Here is a 24,937-nt window from a genome sequence, read left to right on the forward strand (position 1 = left end):
TTTTTCCCACAAATAGAGCTTTCTTTTGGTGGTATTTGATCACCTCTGCGTTTTTTATTTTTTGCGCTATAAACAAAAATAGAACGACAATTTTGAAAAAAATTAATATTTTTTACTTTTTGCTGTAATAAATATCCCCCAAAAATATATAAAAAAACATTTTTTTTCCTCAGTTTAGGCCGATACGTATTCTTCTACATATTTTTTGTAAAAAAAAATCGCAATAAGCGTTTATTGATTGGTTTGCGCAAAAGTTATAGCGTTTACAAAATAGGGGGTATTTTTATGGCATTTTTATTAATATTTTTTTTTACTAGTAATGGCGGCGATCAGCGATTTTTTTTTCGGTATTGCGACATTATGGCGGACACTTCGGACATTTTTGACACATTTTTGGGACCATTGGCATTTTTATAGCGATCAGTGCTATAAAAATGCATTGGATTACTATAAAAATGCCACTGGCAGTGAAGGGGTTAACACTAGGGGGCGGGGAAGGGGTTAAGTATGCCTGGGTGTGTTCTTACTGTGGGGGGGGGGGTGGCCTCACTAGGGGAAACACTGATCTTCTGTTCATACATTGTATGAACAGAAAATCAGCATTTCCCCTGCTGACAGGAACGAGAGCTGTGTGTTTACACACACAGCTCCCGTTCCCCGCTCTGTACCGAGCGATTGCGTGTGCCTGGCGGCGATCGCGCCCGCCGGGCACACGCACGGGAGTCGGGGGCGAGCGGGGGGCGCACGCGCGCGCCTCTGGTGGCGCGCGTGCGCCCCTAGTGGCGGCTAATAGGCAGGACGTCATATTACGTGCTCTCGCCTAGGAGAGCCACCTTGTGGACGTATTTCGGCGGTGCGCGGTCGGCAAGTGGTTAATGAATATTTGCTATTTATGAAACTCACATTTAGAAAATTAGGAAGATATATATTAAAAGAAGGATGAAATGTTTCTATTTGTAACGTAAAGCAGATTTTAAAGCGGAGGTCCACCCTTAAAAAAAAAAAAAATAGCCAAAAGGCTACAAAAAATTAGAAAAAAAATAAATATATATATTTTTTTATACTTACCAGAAGTGGTTGTTAACCTCCCTGGCGGTATGATTATTTCAGAAAAAAGGTGCTGAAAGCGGTACAATTATTTGCAAGGAAATTTGGCGTTTTATACTGTAGGCCTGCAATTCTTAGGAATAACTCACTTAAATCTGTCCAAACAAGAGTCTAGTAGGCATCCCGGGTATGACATTTTTTAAAAAAAAAATTATAAATTATAATATAATAAATAATTATAAATAATTATAACAAATAATAATATAATTATAATAAAAATTATTCAATAATGTAATCAACTCAGAATTGTCGCTGTCATTACTTTTATTTTTTTATGACGAATTTCCCCATAAATCACTATCGCTCAATTCTGCAAGTGATTATAATTTATTATCGCTGTTTTCTAGCTGCTCTAAAACCATTTTTGACATAAAGGGTCACTTTTGGTTGCTATGGACAATCTACAGTTTGCAGGCAGAAAGAAAGGTTTTTATTATATAAAAGAACATGTAGGGCACTGGGCAGACCACTAGGGACAAAGGGTGTGTGTGTATTTTTTACATACAGTACTGTAATCTATAAGATTACAGTATACTGTATGTAAGGTGTTTGTTTACCTTTTTGAATTTGGCACCATTCTCCGCTCCCGTGCGTCGTAACGTCGCAGGGAACGAAGATCGGCGGCACACAGAGGCACTGTGTGAATCGAGCGAGGTCCCGCTCGCTCACACAGCGCGGTGGCATCGCTGGATCCAGGGACAAGGTAAGTTAACCAAGCCTGTGGATTCTGCGAGGCGAGCCCGAGTCTGACTTAGGGTTACCGATCGCAGCACAAAAATGTAACCCAGAGTCAGACTCGGGAATACCGCCAGGGGGGTTAATAGGCAGATCTCCTAATCTGCCACTTTCTTGTCCACGGTGGTCTTCTTTCTTCTCCTTCTCGCGCTGCCTCCTGGAAAATGGGGAGCGGTGTCTTCTGGGACCTTGTGTGTGTCTCAGGAGACATCCACCCACTCACATAGCACCGCGTGGCTCGCGCATGCGCAGTAGAGAATCGGGCAGTGAACCCGCAGCGCTTCACTTCCTGATTCCCTCACCGAGGATGGTGGTGGGTTAGCCGTGACCTGAGCGATTACTCGTCTTCGGCTGCCGACATCGCGGGCACCCTGGACAGGTAAGTGTCCTTAGTAAAAGTCAGCAGCTACAGTATTTGTAGCTGCTGACTTTAATTTTTTTTGTTTTTGTTTTTTAAGCCAGACCTCCGCTTTAAGTAAAATAATAAAAAAATTATTTTAATAAAAAATCTAATTTTTATTTTTAACTCATTTTATTTTTTATTTTTTTAGACATGTACCTTTAAATCATTTTATAAAGTATTACTGAACTCTATGACATTGCAAAAATAAGTGTTTTTTTTTTTGTTTTTTTTTAACGTTTTCAACAACTGTATCATTGGCAAAAGAGTTTCAACTAAGAAAAGGAAATGTAGTCACATCCCAATATTCCTCAGCAATGTCTTTAATTCCAGAAGGAATGGCTACATAATATAAGGCTCTTCAGGAGGGTACAATGGCTGGAGATGTATTGTGATGGCTGCTATAGAATTTCTACCTTTAATAATTTGAAAATAGCACTTCTGCCGGCCGTGTCACGCTTTGTTTCCAAACAATACAACACCCCTAAACTGTCATACAGTTCAGTGGAAATCCTACAAGCTTTTCCCGGACAAATAAGAGATGGTGACCTCTGACCCTCGCTTTACATAACAATTGACATCGGGATTCAGGAGTGACTGCAATGGCGACTGGGAGTTTGTAAATGGCAGCTCCTGATTTAAAACCTTTTTTTTTTTTTTTTTTAAGAACCCAAAAGAAAAGAGGGGAACTTGGATCTCATCTGCATTACAGATCAGGCTTCTTTCAGAAAATCAATCATCCATAATTCATTACATGTTTCCTGCCGGGCCTAGAAACACGAGTGATCCTAGCAACAGGGCCATAGCAACAGAAGCTAATCCCAACCAATCCACTCCCCAGTCCTCTGATCGCAGTGAGCCAATCGAGCTGCCCACAGCCGCCTCTGAAATGTTGTCAGCAAACTCGTAATGCTGACATGCACCCAATTTGCACTAATCTTATGTTAGATTTCTTTCTAAGAATTAACATAGTGTTTGCAAAATAAGACGGAGGGAAAACAAGAGCAACCCTTCTTCTGTCGGCCTATTGACACAGCGCCGACGTTTACAGATTGGAGAAAATAACAAGGAAAAATGAGGATTTGATACCTATCAATTATGGAAAACACAAGAAATTTTCTCTTTCTCCTTGACACAAATACAACATAATCAAGGGAGGTTTCTGCAAGCTAATTTTCGGATTTAGATTGTGTTACACGCAGCCCTCCCTTACAATGTCTTACCACTAAACTAACATATATATATATATATATATATATATATATATATATATATATATATATACACTCACCGGCCACTTTATTAGGTACACCTTGCTTGTCCCGGGTTGGACCCCCTTTTGTCTTCAGAACCGCCTTAATTCGACTCAACGATGTTTTGGAAACATTCCTCTAAAATTTTAGTCCATAGTGACATGATAGCATCACGCAGTTGCTGCAGATTTGTCGGTTGCAAATCTATGATGCAAATTTCCCGTTCCACCACATCTCAAAGGCGCTCTATTGGATTGAGATCTGGTGACTGTGGAGGCCATTGGAGTACAGTGATCTCATTGTCATGGTCAAGAAACCAGTGGTGAGATGATTTGAGCTTTGTGACATGGTGCATTATCCTGGTGGAAGTAGCCATCAGAAGCATGGGCGGATCCAGAGGGGGGCAACAGGGCAATTGCTTCCCCCCGAGAAAATAATGAGTGAGTGAGCGAGAGGACGGGCAGGCTGGTGATTGAGCAATCATGCCGGGCGGTAAGGCTGGTGAGCGGGCTGGCGTGTCACTGAGCGAGCAGGCGGGTGTTCTGTCAGGAAGCCGCCGCTACCCATCTGAATATGAAAATAAAGTGACGTTGCTTCGTGGCCATCTTGGTACACCCGCACTTGTCCACAGTAAGCCTAGGGTTAGAAGTCGGCAAGCGGACATCTTTTTACACCCACCAGTCTTGCTTTTCAAGGTAAACCTTTTCAAGGTTATTTTTAGGAGTATAATCAACTTATATTTCACTATATAAGCTGAGTTTACTGTTAAAGTTACTTTGAAAAGCAAGACTCCGCTGGAAACACATTCTCACAGGCAGGTACTGTATTCTGCCAAGTGGAAGGTTCTTATGTCCTGTAAGTTGTGAGGTGGACCCTCCATTTATCAGGCTTCTTTTTCCAGCACATCCCACTGATACTTGATCTGGAGAGTTTAGAAGCCAAGTCAATACCTCAAATTTGTTGCTGTGTTCCTCAAACCTTTCTTGAACCATTTTTGCAGTGTGGTAGGGCGCATTATTCTGCTGAAAGAGGCCACTGCCATCAGGGAATACTGTTGCCATGAAGGGATTACTTTGAACACGGAGCCTGGGAAACATGGCAGGGCACATGGGAGGTGTGGAAGTGATCTGGAGGCTTCCAGCTACTGTAACATTTCCACCTGACAGTCAGCTTGTCAGATTTACACACACTAAGTGAGATGCTTCCTGTTAGTTCTTATTTAAACTTGTGTTTGGGAGACCTTCAAAAATGTGCCATACTTTTACCCCAACCACTTCCCTTATGCTGCAAGGGCACTGCCACCATAGTACCACATACCATAGTGGCAGTGCCCTTGCAGCATAATGGGGAGTGCTTGGGGGATGGTAAAAGTGTGGGTCAGATGCACATTTTTAACTACTTCCCATCTGTAGGACATCCATGGACATCCTTCAGTTTCAGTACTTATACCGGAAAGATGCCTGGACCTATAGGCATCATCCAGGTATGAAAATTTTCAGCCTGCGAGTCCCTTTGTAGTAGAAGTGATATGAATGGCTAAATAGCCATTCAATCACTTCTGCGGGTGGCTTAAGGGGGTCCCACACCCTCTCCCACCGCCCCTACCGAGCTCTACTGTATTATCGCGGTGCCCAGGAGCGATGTGACCGGCGGCATTGGTTGCAAAGAGAGAGAGGACATTGTTCCTTCCTCTTTGTGACCCTGAACATTTAGTCACTTTGGCACTGCATCGCTTTAACTGACAGTTACGCGGTTGTGCAACGTGGCTCCCAAACAAAATTGACGTCCTTTTTTCCCACAAATTAGCTTTTTTTTGGTGGTGTTTGATCACACCTGCAGCCTTTATTTTTTGTGCCATTAACCAAAAAAAGCAACAATTTTGAAAAAAAAAACAATATTTTTTACTTTTTGCTATAATAAATATCCCCCAAAAATATATATAAAAAAAAAAAAAATTTCCTCAGTTTAGGCCGATACGTATTGTTCTACATATTTTTGGTAAAAAAAAAAAATTGCAATAAGCGTTTATTGATTGGTTTGCACAAAAGTTATATTGTCTACAAAATAGTGGATAGTTTTATGACATTTTTATTAATACGTTTTTTTTACTAGTAATGGCGGCGATCAGCGATTTTTATCATGACTGCGACATTATGGCGGACACATTGGACACTTTTGGCGCTATTTTGGGACCATTCACATTTACACAGCGATCAGTGCTATAAATATGCACTTATTACTGTGTAAATGTGACTGGCAGTGAAGGGGTTAAGTGTGTCCTAGGGATGTGTTCTAACTGTGGGGGGGATGGGCTATGTGTGACACGACAGTGATCACCGCTCCCGATTACAGGGAGCTGTGATCAGTGTCCTATCACTAGGAAGAATGGGGAAATGCTTGTTTCTCACGGCGGGTGCGCGCCCACAATGCCGCATCTTAAAGGGCAACCTATATATACGTTGGTCTGCCCAGCTATGCCATTCTGCCGACGTATATCAGCGTGAGCCGGTCAGCAAGTGGTTAAAAGGACCTGTCACGGTCCATGCTATCACAAGGGATGTTGTTCATCCCTTGTGATAGCAATAAGTTTAATCCAAAAAGTGTAAAATTCTGTTAGATTGTAAACTCCCAGGAGCAGGGCCCTTCTAAGCCTCTTGTTTTGAATTTTACTTTTGGTGTATTGTCTCCCTTTATGTTGTAAAGCACTGCGCAGACTGTTGGCGCTATATAAATACTGTATTATAATAATAATAATTTGTGGGAACAGTTTGGGGATGGCCACTTCCTGTTCCAACATGACTGTGCACCAGTGCACAAAGCAAGGTTAATATAGACATGGATGAGTGAGTTTGGGGTGGTGGAACTTGACTGGCCTTCACAGAGTCCTGACCTCAACCTGATAGAACACTTTTGGGATGAATTAGAGCAAAGACTGTGAGCCAGGCCTTCTCATCCACATCAGTGCATGACCTCACAAATTCGCTTCTGGAAGAATGGTAAAACATTCCCATAGACACACTCCTAAACCTTGTGGACAGCCTTCCCAGAGGAGTTGAAGCTGTTATAGCTGCAAAGGGTGGGCAAACTCAATGTTGAACCCTATGGACTAAGACCTCGTACACACGATCAGTCCATCCGATGAGAACGGTCCGAAGGACCGTTCTCATCGGTTAACCGATGAAGCTGACTGATGGTCTGATGTGCCTACACACCATCGGTTAATGAACCGATTGTGTCAGAACGCGGTGACGTAAAACACAACGACGTGCTGAAAAAAACGAAGTTCAATGCTTCCAAGCATGCGTCCACTTGATTCTGAGCATTTGCAGTTTTTTTAACCGATGCTTTTGCATACTAACGATCGGTTTTGATCTATCGGTTAGGCGTCCATCGGTTAAATTTTAAAGCAAGTTCTCTTTTTTTTGACCGAAGGATAACTGACCGATGGGGCCTACACACGATCGGTTTGGACCGATGAAACGGTCCTTCAGTCCGTTTTCTTTATTATTATTAAAATTTGTTTTAATTTTTTAACAACATTTCCATTTAACAATATATCACACAATTATAATACGGTAAACATCCTTATCTATATCCTATACACCCCCCTCCCAAAAAAAAAAAAAGGAAAATTGTCCCCCTTGCCCTCACTCATTCCCCGCGGCTCTCTCCTACCCCCCCTAAAAAAAAAATTGGAACCCCATATATAAGAGGCTAAAAAGCCATTAACCCCTCTATAACTCGTCACTCATTACTCCTATTACCCCGACACCCTTCCCTACAAGAGAAAAATACCCCAAAAAATGTTTTACATTTTTTAAAAAAAATCTGAGGCCTCTAAAAAGCCATAAAGCCACGTATAACTTACCCCCCCCCCCTTTTTATCTTCCTTCCCTTCATCCCTTTCCTGTTACACAAAAATAAAAAGTTAAAATATCCCCACCCCACCCTCAGTGCCCCCCCCCCCCTTCTCTTATACCTATACAGGTGGGGGTTAGGGGCAGAGCCGCACGAGCATTCATATTGAGAGCTAAGAGAAAAAAAATTCATTTGTTCCCCCCACCCCCTCTCCCTCTCTTTCCCATGGGCATTCCACTTACATTTTTCTGCAGCTCCTTATATTATTCAATCTCTAGTGAGCGTTGTTCCCATTCTGACCATATTTCTCGAAATAGCGCGCACCCCCAAACTTTAATCGCGGTGTCCTCCCCGCTCGATCCCCACTTCCAGCGCTGTGTTTGAACCACTGCGCCGGCATATACCGAGCGCAGTACACTCGGGTATAGTCGGGCAGGCTCGGCTCCTCTCGCGTAAAGGACGTACAGGACGTGACCGCAAGAGGAGCCGAACCTGCCCGACTATACCCGAGTGTATTGCGCTCGGTATATGCCGGCGCAGTGGTTCAAACACAGAGTGGGAAGCGCGTATTGGCGTATATCGCGCACCCACGATTTTGCCCTGATCGGTATACGCCGATAAATACGGTATCTTTTCTATCTTTAACCCTAGAAATGCATCTCTCTGCCTCCATAATTAAATTTGCTTCTCTCTTCCATTCAAGAATAGTTGGTCTTTTTTTCTGTTTCCATAGTCTAGGTATTAATAATTTTGCCGCATTTAATAAATGAGGCGTAATACTATCCTTATATGATCCCATGGACCTCGCTGACCCATGGAATAAGAAGTTTAGAGGTGTCAATTCTATTTCCCCGGGAGATAGCCTTCCAACCTAGGGGGCAATCTCTTGCCAAAATCCTCTGATCTTTGGGCATGACCACCACAGGTGGAGTAGAGTACCCTTCAGTTTTTTTTCGTCGGTTTTGACCAATCGTGTGTACGTGGCCTTAGACTGGGATGCCATAAAGTTCATGCGTGTAAAGGTAATATCGTATAGTATAGTATAGTAGAATAGTATGTATAGTATATAGTATAGTATGTATACACACAATGTATAATTGTGGCATCTGAAAAGTCCCAGTCCTAATTTCTAATTGCATTAGTACAATATACTGTATGTAACAATAAACAGGCTTATAGAATAATAGAGTGCAAAGAGAAATTTGTAAAGTGCGAGCCCAGAGAGGCCAGTCGGAATCCGTCTTGTACTGGTTTGACTTCAGTGAAGGATATCTGATTGGTTGTTATGGGTTACTGGATTTTACACTTAGCGCTTTGTCTTTTTTGTACTGTTTACTGGGCAAGCAGGAATTGTAACTGTTGAAATGCAAATGTCCCCTGTGAGATTTCCCTTTTCAAACTCTTTCCATCTTGCACAGCCTGAAATTTGCAGAAATCTATGTATTAGAGTTGCAGAAAAGGAGTATTATAATCCTTCTGTCAGGAACAATTGTCTAAATTGTAAAGTAGCTTTTACCTTACTTTACTAAAGTTACTATTTATTTATGATGAGCACAGATCAGATTTGCACAAAAAATTCATGGAAATAGCAGAGTATTTGTTAAATCTAATCTACAAGTCATGGTGGGATATTGCTTGATTTTATAAGACAGAAGAGACAGATATTTGATTCTGAATGTCAAATGTGACATCTGAATTATTACAAATTTCACCGGGGAAGAAACAACAACAAAATATGGCAGATTAAGAATGATAATATGTTTACTTTATGAAATGAGACGCAGTTTTGTACTCTGTGGTGAGTTTACTTAACTTTTCCTTCACTGGAACTTAAAGCGGTGCTAAATCCAAAAACAAATGTCTATTATATTGCAGTTTACCCATCCTTAGCTGTGTTGGCTGCATTTGTTTTCTCTTTAAAGCCGTTGTTCCTTTATCTTCACCAGGGCTGTCTTTTCCATTGGGCACGCTGGGCAGTTGCCCGGGGGCCCTACTTGCCTGGGGGGACCTATCGGCTGCCCAGCGACCCCAGTAAAAAATGGTGGAGAGCGGCGGGTCAGAACTGTAGAACTGTATTGTGTCTACAGTCTCTGAGGAAGAGTCTGGAGAGGAGTCAAGAGTGGGAGCGCCGCCAGGATGGGGGTCACGGGAGAAGTCAGACATGAGGAGACTGTAGGATAAAACCAGAGCAGCCAAGCTGGAGCCATCTGACTGAGCCTTGCATGGTGCACCTGAGAGGAGGTCAGTGATAGCGCCGCCAGGCCAGTCTAAGGGGCGGGTGGTTGCTAATGTAAGGGGGGAGTGAATACAAAAATATTAGTGACCCCTCCCCTTACCTTAGTGTATTTACTCTACGGAAGGTGGTCTCTGGTCACCAGAGTTCCCCACACATCAGAGTTCCTGGTGTTCCCCTTTACATCAGAGTCTGCAGGATTCCCCCTTACAGTGCAAGGGGGAACTCAGTCTGAGGACCCTGATGTAAGTTGGAACTCTGATGTAAAGAGAAAGCAGTGGACTCTGATATAAGGTGGTCTCTGGTCACCAGAGCCCCCCTCCACATCAGAGTTCCCCCTTACATCATGATCTGCAGCGTTCCCCTTTACATAAGAGTTCCCTTTCACTGTAAGGGGGAATCCTGCAGACTCTGATGTAAGAGGAAACTCTGAGCAGGCTGGGTTATAGTAACCTAACCTTCATGTCAATCAATGAAGACATTTTTAAAGCCTGTAATTTTAGGTACTTTTTGCAGTGTCAGTAAAAAAATGTGGTTCTGCCAGTAAATTTCATGATTTCTGTCAGTAAATTCTTGTGCATGATTGTGTAGACAGGGCCCCAGTGCACTGTATTGCCCGGGGGCCTATAATGCTCTTAAGATGGCACTGATCTTCACCTGGTGAGTCGGCCAGTAAGTCTGTTATTTTTCAATTTACAATGATCAGCTTATATTCATTTTTATAAAACCTTTATCCCAAAAAGGAAAAACAGTTTCTGCAATTTCAGCTTAGTAGTTCAGCTTAGTTTTATTAAGTACATCTTAATCTGCTGGTGCATATACAGTTGCAATAAAAAGTATGTGAACCCTTTTGAAATGATATGGATTTCTGCACAAATTGGTCATAAAATGTGATCTGATCTTCATCTCAGGCCTCGTACACACGACCGAGTTTCTCGGCAAAAACCAGCAAGAAACTTGCTGGGATTTTTTTTTTGCCGAGGAAACCGGTCGTGTGTACATTTTTCGACGAGGAAACTGTCGAGGATCCCGTCGAGCCAAAAAGAGAGCATGTCTTCTTTTCCTTGACGGGAATGGAGAAACTTGCCTTGTCTAGTTCCTCGACAGCCTCAACAAGGAACTCGACGAGGAAAACTATGTGTTTCGCCCGTCGAGTTCCTCGGTCGTGTTTATCAATAGACAATCACAGTCTGCTTAACCACTTGGGATCCGTGCTGTAGACGAAAGACATCCACAGCGCGGCTCTCAAGTGCCGGGTGGACGTCCCTGGATGTCCTGTTGTTTACATTCCCTGTGCGCACACTATGCCCAGCGCATCGCTGGGAAGCCAATGCGCGTGCCTGGCGGCTGCGATGTCCGCCAGGTACCGGCGATCGGCGGTGACAGCAGGGACGTGGAGCTCTGTGTGTAAACACAGAGCTCCACGTCCCATCAGGGAGAGAGAAGACCGATGCTGTGTCCCTTGTACATAGGGACACAGCATCGGTCACCTCCCCCAGTCAGTCCCCCTCCACACACAGTAAGAACACACCCAGGGAATACATTTAACCCCTTCCTCACCCCCTAGTGTTAACCCCTTCCCTGCCAGTCACATTTATACAGTAATTAGTGCATTTTTATAGCATTGATCGCTGTATAAATGTGAATGGTCCCAAAATTGTGTCTAAAGTGTCCGATACGTCCGCTGCAATATCGCAGGCCTGACAAAAAATTGCAGATCGCCTCCATTACTAGTAAAAAATAAAAAATAAATCATAAATCTATCCCCTATTTTGTAGGCGCTATAACTTTTGCGCAAACCAATCAATATACGCTTATTGCGATTTTTTTTAACAAAAATATGTAGAAGAATACTTATCGGCCTAAACCGAGGACATTTTTTTTTTTTTTTTTCTAAAAAAAAAATTGGGACATTATTATAACAAAAAGTAAAACATATTGTGTTTCTTTTCAAATTTTTTTATTTATTTTTTTGTTTATAGCGCAAAAAATAAAAATCGCAGAGATGATAAAATACCACCAAAAGAAAGCTCTATTTGTGGGAAAAAAATGTATAAAAATATAATTTGGGTACAGTGTTGTATGACCGCACAATTGTCATTCAAAATGCATCAGCGCTGAAAGCTGAAAATTGGTCTGGGCACGAAGGGGGTTTAAGTGCCCAGTAATGAAGTGGTTAAACTAATAACACAAAGAATTAAATGTTACCATGTTTTTATTGAACACACCATGTAAACATTCACAGTGCAGGTGGAAAAAGTATGTGCACCCTTGGATTTAATAACTGGTTGAACCTCCTTTGGCAGCAACAACTTCAACCAAACGTTTCCTGTATTTGCAGATCAGACGTGCACAACGGTCAGGAGTAATTCTTGACCATTCCACTTTACAGAACTGTTTCAGTTCAGCAATATTCTTGGGATTTCTGGTGTGAATTGCTTTCTTGAGGTCATGCCACAGCATCTCAATCGGGTTGAGGTCAGGACTTTTTTTTGTGTGTAATTCTCCTTTAAAGGGGTGTGGCAGGGGTGTGTCCTATGCCTACATACGCCCCCAAGTTTCACCATCGCATGTGCCTTTGTCCTTTGTTCCCTGTGACTTGTATGGAGATGTAAAAGCAAAGCCCGAATTGATCTCAAACCAGCTGTAACTGAACCCAAAAGCTCATGTAAACTTACCCTAAATGAGATAGGTCATGTACTTGGAGTCATTTAATTGTAACTTTTGTAAGACATTTAATAAGGAACCAGCAAGCAAAGAGTTGGATGTCGTCTTCTAACTGCGGTGGGTTTACATTATTCAGCAGCATGTCAGAGCCCTGATAATGTTACAGGCTTTGTGGAAATCAGATGCTTCAAACAGTAACTTTTTCATCAGACTGTAAATCTTCCTAATTAGGAGACTTTGTTCCATGCTCTGCCTGCAGTGCGCTCCCTGACAAAGGTGCCGCGTATCGACCTAGATCAAACTGTGCTCAGCTATCTGTGAGGGTTGATTGGGCCAACCTATTTGGCTATGTCGGTAGACGGGAGAAAAAAAAATATAGACGAATTGAAATGTATACATCCAGGATGACAGAATAGGTTTGCTTAAGTTCTCAAAGTTTTGAAAGTGAAGAGAGCGCTGTCACAGAATTGCGGGCTTACAAAGCTCGGTGGTGACATGACTCACAAGACGCTCTTTATAATAGGAGTGTCAGCACAATGTCTTCTCCATGGGAATGTGGCAAACTTTAAATGTTAAACTTTTGCTCAATTTTATTCTAATGTTTTTGAAAGTTTATATTGCATATTTTATATCATGTTTTCATTACATGTATGACTTTAATACAGAGTCATTGCATGGCAGTTGTTGGCAGAAATAATAGGACTTCCTTATATGAAAGTACTGCAATGTCTGCTTACTTTTTGGCTGCCTCTGTCTAACTGAAAATTCACACAAACAATCTGAGCTTTGTAAGGGAGGGGGGTGTGTGACTACCGGTAATTCATTTTTGTTAATAGTAGGAAGTAAAATTACGGTCTTTATAAATGATTCAGTGGCGGACAATAGGCTCATGTACACTATCTGCTGGCTGCAACTGGTAAATATGCAATATTCCTATGTAATATTTTATTTTAACTTGACTATAATATTCAACTTTTTTTTAAATTCTGACACAGTTTGTGAGTGTTGACTCGCAAGACGAGCAAAATTCAAGCTAAATAGGTCCGCAGTACCTCATTTGGCCTGAGGTAGGGGGGCGCAGAAGCCAAGCAGAGCCAAAAATAGGCATGCAGTACCTCATTTGGCCTAAGGTACGGGGGCACGTGAGCCGAGAAAAGCAGAACATAGGCCTGCAGTACCTCATTTGGCCTGAGGTACGGGGGGCGCGTGAGCCGAGAAAAGCAGAACATTGGCCTGCAGTACCTCATTTGGCCTGAGGCACGGGGAGCAGGAAACAAGCCTTTTCGGCCATTTTCGGCCACCTCTTGCCGCATTTGGTATTGCATCCCATTGAAGTCAAGGCGGAACAAATAGTTTTCGTTTCCATTGACTTCAATGGGAAAACTTGCTTTGATATGCAAGTACGTTGGATTACGAGCATACTCCTGGAACGGATTATGCTTATAATTTGAGGTTCAACTGTATGTATATACACACATTTTTAACAATTCCAGTGAAAGAAGCCCCCCTCCCTCATTCCCTTCTTAAGATATTGTGCTCAGTCCATAGTCTTCTGGGACTGACACTAAATCAGGGTCCTTGGTGAGATCTTTGCTTATCCACTGGTAATCATGTATATCAGGCTCCACGTCCCTAACTGCAGTATGTATGGCCTGCATGTGACCAATACTGCTAATGGCTAGTGGAAGGAGCTAAATGAAGGATAGTGTGTAATTTCTCAACACTGGCAGTGGACCACACCCTGAGGAAGCCTCAGAAATTAAGTGGAACACTTAGGCATCAGGGGACATCCCCCAGAGCATGGACCCTTGCGTTGGTGATTCGGAGTACATGCCAATGAGCTGGAGATATACCAAGTCAGCTGTGGCTATGTCTTAACCCCTACATTACTACAGGACAGGGACTTCTCCCTTTGGTGCCTGTTTACTTTGATATAGCACTAATATTGGGCACTAAATATTACTTTCACTGAATTTCTGTGATATTGTATACTTGTACATTCAGCCTGGGGTTCTTGAGAAGGTTAAGTCAGAAGACTTAAGTCAGAAGACCATCCTTTCCAGTGGCTCCCATGAGGGCAGCGCTCTATATAGATAGAATGCCTATACCATTGTGAAGTATGGATTACATGATTGATATATACTGTATGTAGTATGGTGAGAGCACAATATTTAGCATCGTAGTAGTGGACAATGGAGCCCTGGATTAAACTTACAATGAGGATATAGACCCTTGTGTGTGCATGGGTTCCTCTTAGTGCTGAAGTCACCCCTACAATATAAAATACATCGGTTGGTTTAATTATATTCCACAAAAAAAATAACATATATCTATATCTGTATCTATATATATACAGTACAGACCAAAAGTTTGGACACACCTTCTCATTCAAAGAGTTTTCTTTATTTTCATGACTATGAAAATTGTAGATTCACACTGAAGGCATCAAAACTATGAATTAACACATGTGGTTCATATTCTGGACAGGGCATAACAGCCCTTGCGTGTGGCAGATAGTAAGGTCCCGCCGGTGGCAAGATATAAAGGCACAGCAAAGGAGCCCTTCAGATGGACATGGCATCACCGGACCTCCGACGGAACTCCCTGAAGGTCCAGAAGCTGGCGGAGAGGTGAGTACCAATCAAAAGAATTTTGATCGATCAAAAAAATTAAAGATTAATCGAGGAATTAATAGTTAATTTCCATAGCCCTAACATATATACCGTATTTATCGCGGTATAACGCGCTCCCGCGTATACCGCGCACCCCTAAAGTGGCCCCCAATCCTGTGGAAAAAAAGTTTTTTTGTTTTTTTGTACTTACAGTTTTGGTGTCTTGCGCGGCGTCCATCGGCGGCCTCGTGGGGTCCGGCGTCCTTCTGCGGCTTCGGGTGTCCTCTTCGGCGGGTCCGGCGTCCTTCTGCGGCGGGTCCGGTGTCCTTCTGCGGCGGGTCCGGTGTCCTCTTCGGCGGGTCCGGTGTCCTCTTCGGCGGGTCCGGTGTCCTTCTGCGGCGGGTCCGGTGTCCTCTTCGGCGGGTCCGGTGTCCTCTTCGGCGGGTCCGGCGTCCTTCTGCGGCGTCCTCGTGTCCTTCCCGCCACAAGTTTGAATACTGCGCCGGCATATACCGAGCGCAGTACACTCGTGAATCTTCGGGCAGGCTCGGCAACTGTCGCGCTGACGTCCTGTACGTACAGGACGTCAGTGCGAGAGGCGCCGAGACTGCCCGAAGATTCACGAGTGTACTGCGCTCGGTATATGCCGGCGCAGTATTCAAACTCGTGGCGGGAAAGCGGGTATCGGCGTATATCGCGCACCCACGATTTTGCCCTGATTTTCAGGGCAAAATAGTGCGCGGTATACGCCGATAAATACGGTATATATATATATATGTTCTGTGTATTTATATATATGTATATATGTACTGTATGTAACTAGCTTACAAAAAAAAGCAAGGCATCCTAACGTCTCACCAAAAAAAATTACAATTGACCAGATAGATTTTTCTATCAAACTTAATAAACTCATGAGGAAACTTTAAAATATTTTCAACATGATGTCTGTCATTGCAAAGATAAATACAATTCATCAAAACCGGCTCTCTGTCTTGTATTTTTTTCAGCAGCGACTTTCTGTTTATCATGCTTGATTAAAGATATTCATACAATCATTGTAATCATTTTTCTTCCCGCTGCTTTGAATCATTGTGAATCCCGATGTTTAGGACACTGGAATAAGTTCAATGATGATGTATAGCCAGGCTGCTGATGTGAAATTAGCACAGTAAAAGATTTCAGACAGAGAGGCTCCAAATTAGAGATGAGCTAAATTATTCAAGCCAGTGGGTCATTAGCTGATTTTTTATTTTTTTCCCCCAAACAATGCTTGAAACAAGCTTTTGGCTTGAGATGGAAAACACAACATATCATGAAACTTGAACTATTCACTATTGGTGTCACATTTTTTCTTAGTCAACCTGGGATATGACGTGAAAAACAGGGGTTTTAATAGAAGCAAATCAGGCCAGTGTAAAAGTAAAAGGGTATGGAAGAATGGTCAAACATTCCCATAGACACACTCCTAAACCTTGTGGACAGCCTTCCCAGAAGAGTTAAAGCTGTTATAGCTGCAAAGGGTGGGCCAACTCAATATTGAACCCTACGGACTAATAGCTAGATTCAGGTAGATGTGTGTATTTTTACGGCGGCGTAGCGTATCGTATTTACAATATGCCGCCGTAAGTGAGAGAGGCAAGTGCTGTATTCACAAAGCACTTGCCTACTAAGCGTGAATGGGCCGGCGTAAGCGCGTCTAATTCAAATGAGGATGAGGGGGGCGTGTTTTATGTAAATGACTCGTGACCCGACGTGATTGACGTTTTTTTACGAACGGCGCATGCGCCGTCCGTGGACATTTCCCAGTGTGCATTGCTCCAAAGTACGCCGCAAGGACGTATTGGTTTCGACATGAACGTAAATGACGTCCAGCCCCATTCACGGACGACTTACGCAAACAACGTAAATTTTTCAAATTTCGACGCGGGAACGACGGCCATACTTAACATTGACTAGGCCAACTATTTGTTCGACTAACTTTACACCGGGAATCGCCTTACGTAAATTGGCGTATCTAGTCATTTACATACTCTACGCCAAACTCAACGGAAGCGCCACCTAGCGGTCAGCGGAAAAATTGCACCCTAAGATACGACGGCGCAGGCCTTCGTATCTTAGCTAGGTTTAAGTGTATCTCAGTTTGAGAATACACTTAAACTTGCGACGACTTAGATTCCGAGTTACGACGGCGTATCTACTGATACGCCGGCGTAACTCTTTGTGAATCTGGCTATAAGACTGGGATGCCATTAAAGTTTATGTGCGTGTAAAGGCAGCCGTCCCAATACTTTTGGTAATATAGTGTATACAGTATATATATGTAATGCATTATATTTCATTTTACCACAGTGGAAGATAGACAGGGACAAATCTACCCATGTTTGATGTACCAAGGGTTCAGCAAATCATGTGGGAAATTCAGCCAACCCATACTTACAGTAGCAGCAACTCCTACTGCTGAAGTCGAAGGAGGGGGGTGAATCCTGTTATTACGTTCTAGACATTTTTAGAGCTAATTGGCAAGACATTGAAGACTGGGTATTGCCTTGGGCAGCAGATACCCGTGGAAAAAAATGTAAGAATACTATACAGTAGGGAAAGCGCCTTTTCATTTGGCTTTTAGGGCAACAGTGAAAATACACACATCCTTTAACCTCTTCCTTACCGGGCCATTGTAAAATGAGGTCGGCCGGAACCCTCCCTCGATCCGGGTGGACGTCATATGACATCCTTTCGTCCCGGCTATCTAGGGCTCGCGCGCGTGGCACCGCCCGTGACCCGGCGCGTGTGCCCGGCGGCCGCAATGACCGCCGGGCAACCCACGATTGCCGGTGATCACAGCAGGAGTGTGGATCTGTGTGTGTAAACACACAGATCCACCTCCTGTCAGAGGTGAGGAGACCGATGCTGTGTTCCCAGTACAGAGGAACACACATCAGTCTCCTCCCCTTGTGAGTCCCCTCCCCCCTACAGATAGAACACACTTTAGGAGTCCCCTCCCCCCTACAGATAGAACACACTTTAGGGAACATATTAACCCCTTCAGCGCCCCCTAGTGTTAACCCCTTCCCTGCCAGTCACATTTACACAGTAATCAGTGCAGTTTTATAGCACTAATCGCTGTATAAATGTGAATGGTCCCAAAAACGTGTAAAAAGTGTCCGATGTGTCCGCCGCAATGTCACGGTCACAATAAAAATCGCAGATCGCCGCCATTATTAGTAAAAAATACAAAATAAATTCCGGAAATCTATCCCCTATTTTGTAGACGCTATATCTTTTGCGCAAACCAATCAATATATGCTTATTGCGATTTCTTTTACCAAATATATGTAGAATATGTATCGGTCTAAACTGAGGAAAAAATCTTTTTTTTTTTAAAAAATTGTGGTATTTATTAAATAAAAAATTTAAAAATGTTGTGTTTTTTTTTAAATTGTCGCTGTTCTTTTGTTTATTGCGCAAAAAATAAAAACCGCAGAGATAATCAAATACCACCAAACGAAAGCTCTATTTGTGGGGGGGGGGGACATAAAGATTTCATTTGGGTACAGTGTTGCATGACCGCGCAATTGTCATTCAAAGTGCAACAGCGCTGAAAACGAAAAATTGGTCTGGGCAGGAAGGGGGTAAAAATGCCTTGTATGGAAGGTGTTAAACAACACACAGTGGAGATGCATTAAAGCTGTCAGCACATATGTGGCTATGAAACTTTTTTTTACAAATAGCTTGGCTTACATCAGCAACCCAGTCTAATTAATTTCAGTTTGAATTTTTCAGATCATTTTCGCAATGACACAATCTTTTCCATCAAACAGTAATAGGAAGGCTTCAAGTGTCAGATAGAAAGTAGCCAGTAGTTTGCTGTGGCGCTTCCTCTTCTAGCTACAGTAAATCTGTTGTGCTGCTGGCCGATTTTTTAGCTAACGCTCATTAACCACTTAAGCCCCGGACCATTATGCAGCTAAAGGACCTGGCCCCTTTTTGCGATTCGCCTCTGCGTCGCTTTAAATGACAATTGCGCTGTCGTGCGGTTGACGTCCTTTTCTTCCCACAAATAGAGCTTTCTTTTGGTGGAATTTGATCACCTCTGTGGTTCTTATTTTTTGCGCTATAAACAAAAATTGAGCAACAATTTAGAAAAAAATTCAATATAAAATTAAATTTTTTACTTTTTCCTATAATAAATATCCCCCAAAAAGATATAAATTTTTTTTTTTTTCCTCAGTTTAGGCCGATAAGTATTCTTCTACATATTTTTGGTAAAAAAAAACACAATAAGCATTTATTGATTCGTTTGCGCGTTATAGTTATAGCGTTTACAAAATAGGGTATAGTTTTATGACATTTTTATTAATAATTTTTTATTTACTAGTAATGGTGGTGATGAGCGATTTTTATCATGACTGCGACATTATGGCGGACACATCGGACACTTTTGACACTATTTTGGGACCATTGTAATTTTCACTGTGAAAATGACACTGGCAATGAAGGGGTTAACCTGTAGGGGGCGCTAAAGGGGTTAAGTGTTCCCTAATGTGTGTTTTTTACTGTAGGGGGGCGTGGCTGGGCGTGTGACGTCACTGATCGTCGTTCCATATGACAGGGAACAGACGATCAGTGACAGGCTCACTAGAAAGCACGGGGAGAGGTTTGTTTACACTTCACCTCTCCCCGATCTTCAGCTCTGTGTCCCGATCGCGGGACACCGGCGCCGATCGGGTCACGGAGCACAGGACCGGGTCGCGAGCGTGCCAATGGCGGCGCGCACGCGACCCATGGCTGGGCTTCTTAAAGGGGACGTACCTGTACGTCCATATGCCCAGCCGTGCCATTCTGCCAACGCATTTAGTTGTGCAGCGGTCATTAAGCGGTTAAAGCATAACGCAACTGTATCTGAGCACCACAAACTGAAAATGCTATTTAATTCCTTTTTAATATCCATGTAGCATTTATTGTACTGGAGTCCATCAGCTCTTACCTCAGGCATGCAGGCAGGAGGGTGTGTTATCTGAAAAAGCCCCTCATCCTCTTCTCCAGATGAAAGAAATAAAATTGCCCATGAAGACTCTTGGGATGTATGACATTATTTGGGCCTAAGCCAGAAACCAGGAAGCATCTGAAGAAATAGAATATTGATGTCAACCTCGTGCAATCCCCAGCAGAACAGAGCTCAGACTAGAAGAGAGGAAGCAGCACAAGGGCCCAGTCAGTCATGCTGCAGTGCCCATGCGCAGTGTAAATCTCAGGACTGAGTGAACAGAAATACAAATCCTTTGGCAGGTAAAACTGCTTTCTTATATGTATTTCATCTATGTATTTAGCGGTTTGCCTGAAGTTCAGCTTTAATAAATGTACGATGTAATCATTCAGGGAAAAAATTTAATAAATACGGTGAAATACCATTTATAGCATTGATACATTGATTTAATTGTAACATTTTAATTTGCAGCTAGCTATGGTTTTAACTTGGAAGACATGAAGCTGTTTATCTCACTTTGTGGGATCTTGTTGAAACACAACAAATGTCACTAAATAAATCAGAGAAATGTGCTTAAAGTGTTAGAAATTCTGTATATAGCCCCCACAGAACAGATTGTGCACAGTCTACATGGGCTTTGCTGCTTAACTGCAGACAGGAAACAGGAACTTTATTCAGGGAAAATACATAGGCCCGGATTCACAAAGCACTTACGCCGACGTATCTCGAGATACACCGCGTAAATGTAAATATGCGCCGTCGTATCTATGCGCCGTGCCCACAGAACTAGATACGCCTGCAAATAGGCTTCATCCGACCGACGTAACTTTCCTACGCCGGCGTATCGTGGGCGCATATTTATGCTGGCCGCCTCATTGCAAATATGCAAATGAGGGAGATACGTCGATTCACAAATGTAGTTGCGCCCGGCGCATAATATACGCGGTTTACGTAGGTCGTACGCCCGACGTAAAGTTATTCCCCATCTATGAGGCGCAACTCATGCAAAGGTATGGACCAGGGAACAGCCGTCGTATTTTACGTCGTTTACGTAGTAGTACGTGAATAGGGCTGGGCTTAGGTTACATTCACGTCGTAGGCAGTGATCCGTCGTATCTTAGGGAGTAGTTTCAACGTGATTCTTCGCATGCGCACTCGGATACGTCCACGGGACGGCACATGCGCCGTTCGTTTTAAGTAATTCTATGACGCTTGGCCCATCATTTGCATGGGGTCACGTCTCATTAGCATTGCTCACCCCCACTACCACCTACGCTGGCTTACACTGAGGAAACCCAGCGTATCTTTAACAGCGAGTGGGAGCGAGTGCTTTGTGAATAATGTGCTTGGCGCTCTGCGCTGCGCCGGCATAGCCTAAAAAAGATACGCTACGCCGGCATAAATATGCGCCAATGTATGTGAATCCGGGCCATAGAGTATACCATAGATGCAGCTACCAACCTATAAACACTGTCATCTACTGGTTGAAAAATATATCTCTACTAAATGCTAATGTGCAGTAGAGAGATTCTGGGAAATAGGACAGTAAAGAAAACTGTATCGTATTCCTTCTAATTCCATTATTTGCCCATTAGCTGTGGTTATTTTTTCTGCTTTACTCTGGACAGGGTGAATAAAGAAATGTCTGTCATTTGTCATTAATCGTAGCTCCTGAATCAACATATCTTACCTGCAAAGATGAGGTGCAACTTTTGTAGTTTAGTTTGTTTTTGCATTGTAGCTTTCCAGATTCTGTAATCTGCTATTCTGCTTTTAAATTACCTTGTTTCTTGCTCACAAAACAATCACATGTTTCGTGTTGCATGTTACTGTTTTATTCCTATTTTTTGTCTTTAAAGTACACTCTGTGACAGAAGCACAATCACTATAAATGCTTTCTGTTTTATGCTTATATTCATCCACGAGCTTGTCCTTAAAATTTTCCAATGTCAGTTCATCATCTGAACGTGCAATAAGTGCGGTGACAAGTGTTTCATAACCTTCCGGTAAACCGCTTAGTAATAGTGCTGCGACATGAAAATCTTGTATTTCTTATCAAGGATAAGGAGAACATTTTAGGAAATGCCACAACAGTGACCCCACGCTACTGGTATCACAAGATGTCACTAATATGGTATCACATGTTAACAATGTTAAGAAATTTTATAGGATTTAATATAGGATTCATGTTGATGGGGATAAGGGCCTCATTCCCACATTTCTGCATGAATGAGTAAGGGGTACACATTATCCCGTGTTTCCCATTCACAAAAAAATATATAAAGTGAATTGACGCACAGACATTATAGAAAACCTATGACTCACCCCAACAGGCAGAAATTAAGCAGGAAGTACCAGAGTGAGGGGAACAGTAGAAAAAAAAATTCATAGAGTGCAAACACTTTCTGGTTGGAACACAGGAGCAAGAAACTCTGGGAGCACTAGGGTTCTGGGATCACATAAACACTGGAGTGAGAGTTTTTTGGGAGCAGGGATCACAAGACACATGAGCACTGGGGTGCTGGGTACACAAAAGCTCAAAAGCAAGAGATTCTTGAAGATTCTTGAAGCGGCAGCACAGTGGTGCAGTGAGTAGCACTTTCGCCTAGCAGCAAAAGGGTTGCTGGTTCGAATCCCAACCACAACACCATCTGCCTGGAGTTTGCATGTTCTCCCTGTGCCTGCGAGGGTTTCCTCCGGTTTCCTCCCACACTCCAAAGACATGCTGGTAGGTAAATTGAATCTTGTCCAAATTGGCCCAGTATATATATGTATATCTGTGTGTATATCTGTGTGTATGACTGTGTGTCCCAAGCGTGTCACGATCCTACGGGGTAAAATGACCGCACCAGCCAAGCAGACTCTGGCTGGAAAAAGCGCCCAGAGGCGATTCAGTTCGCATGAGTAGCGCTATATAAGTCATTCATTCATTCACGGGGGTACTGGGATCAAAGGAATATAGGAGCAAGAGACTCTGGGAGCAATGGGGTGCTGGGAACACAAAAGCTCAGAAGCAAGAAATTCTTGAAGCACGGGGGTACTGAGATCAAAGGAATATAGGAGCAAGAGACTCTGGGAGCACTGGGGCGCTGGGCTTGCAGAACACAGGAGCAAGACCTCTGGTAGCACTGGGGTGCTGACATCACAGGAACATAGGAGCAAGTGACTCAAGGAGCAGAGGGGGGGGCTGCAATCCAAATGAATACAAAAGCAAGATAATCTGGAAGTGCTGGGAACACTAAAGTTTAGAAGCACTGGAGACTTTTGAAGCACTGGAATATTGGGATCAAAGGATTATAGACGCAAGAGACTCCGGGACCACTGGGGTGCTGGAAACACAAAATCTCAGAAGCAAGAGACTCTTGAAGCAGTGGGGTACTGGGATCAAAGGAATATAGGAGCAGGAGACTCTGGGAGCACTGGGGTGCTGACATCACAGGAACATATACGGTAAGCAATAGTCTCTGTAAGCGCTAGGGTTCTGGGATCAAGGAACACAGAAGCAAGAGTTTCTTCAAGCACTGGGTTGTTGGGTCACAAGAAAATAGGAATGAGAGTCTCTTTGAGTTGCTGTAATGCTAGAAGCTTACTAGGAGTTAACAAGTTGTGCAGTGACTGAGCAAAAGAACCCCAGAGTTAGCAGGGGTACATAGGGGCATGGTGTGCCACAGGGGTACACAGGGATCCTCAAAAAGAGGGCGATATAGGGGGACTCGGCAGGTAGCATACAGTTTAGTTGCCTGAACATCAAGCAAAACGTGCAATGACCCTTTAAGGGCGTGCCTGGCAGCGAATTGGCTGCGGTGATGGCGACCTCTGATTGGCTACATGCAAGCCGCCTGGGTAGGGAAAGACTCTTGGCTAAAGCAAGGCGTAGCTGTGTGTGACACCTCTGTAGGTAAAGAAGAGTGGAGTTGTCCTTTAAATGGTTTAATAGGGCTTCATATGGTAATTACAGGAATAGGAAGCTCATGAACACAACCAGGCTTAAAATCTGTGAGCTGCATATAATTATTTCAGAAAATGCCGACCATATTTCTAAACAGCTCGTTCTCTGATTTCTCTAGACCCTGTAAGGATTCAGCTCCAGCTAAAGCTGCCAATTCCTGGCATCCAGTGTTCTGGAACACTGCACATTTAAAGGTACTTGTGCTATAATAGATGGCTGTGCACAACATGTGGCCCTGCTTGAATGCAAGTGAATGCATTTATCTATCACTAAAAATATACTCTTTGCCAGAAAGTACAATTGTGTGTAATATACTTGCAAATTGGCAAATATAACTTGTTGAGAGAGAAAAAAAGGCAGAAAAAAAAGTCTTTTGATTTAATGCAAATCTCAGTTTAAGGAAACTAGTGCGATCCGCCACACTTTTGTTTCCTTAAATAATCCTTTCAAATGAATGCGCTCGGCTGATCACACAGAGCTACGACGCCCACAATCATACAATTATGTTTAGCTGCTCTGCGCATGATGATCACTCAAATCCCCAACAGCGAACAGAAAATGTATATTTTTTTGAAAGGGGGTGTTAGAAAGTTTATTTTTTTTTAAAATACACTACCCTAACATTATCTTGTGCTCAAAATTACATTATCCTGTATTTTCCTTGGTTTTCACTTTCATTTATCAAGTAAAGTCTATCTGAAAGTAGTTTGTAACATAATTTTTTACATTTTATGTTGGCTCTGGCATATAGTATCACCATTTATTTCTAGAATTTAAAGTGCTCCCTCTAGTGGCTACCTGTGAGAGATCCTTCATGAATAACTGCTGCAAGAAAAAGAAGAAGCAACCTGGTATGACATAAAATGCAATTTGGACTTTCATTACTTAGGCTCCATTCACACCTTCACATTCAGAGAACACCAATAAAAAACATGTATTTCTATGTGCATTCTTGAAATGCACAAAAACTGTGCCAAAACACGCATTGCTCCTGCAGCGTTGTTATTTCTTAAAAATGCACCAAAATGCGCATTGCAGAAACCTGAGAGGTTTACTGTCAAGAAAGGTGCAGAAGCTACTTTGGCATGCTTGGCACGCACAGGGCAGCACATTTAGGTAAAGGGGTGGCCCTTTCATGT

Source organism: Rana temporaria, chromosome 5 (genome assembly GCF_905171775.1).
Source record: "Rana temporaria chromosome 5, aRanTem1.1, whole genome shotgun sequence".
NCBI classification, from domain to species: Eukaryota; Metazoa; Chordata; class Amphibia; order Anura; family Ranidae; genus Rana; species Rana temporaria.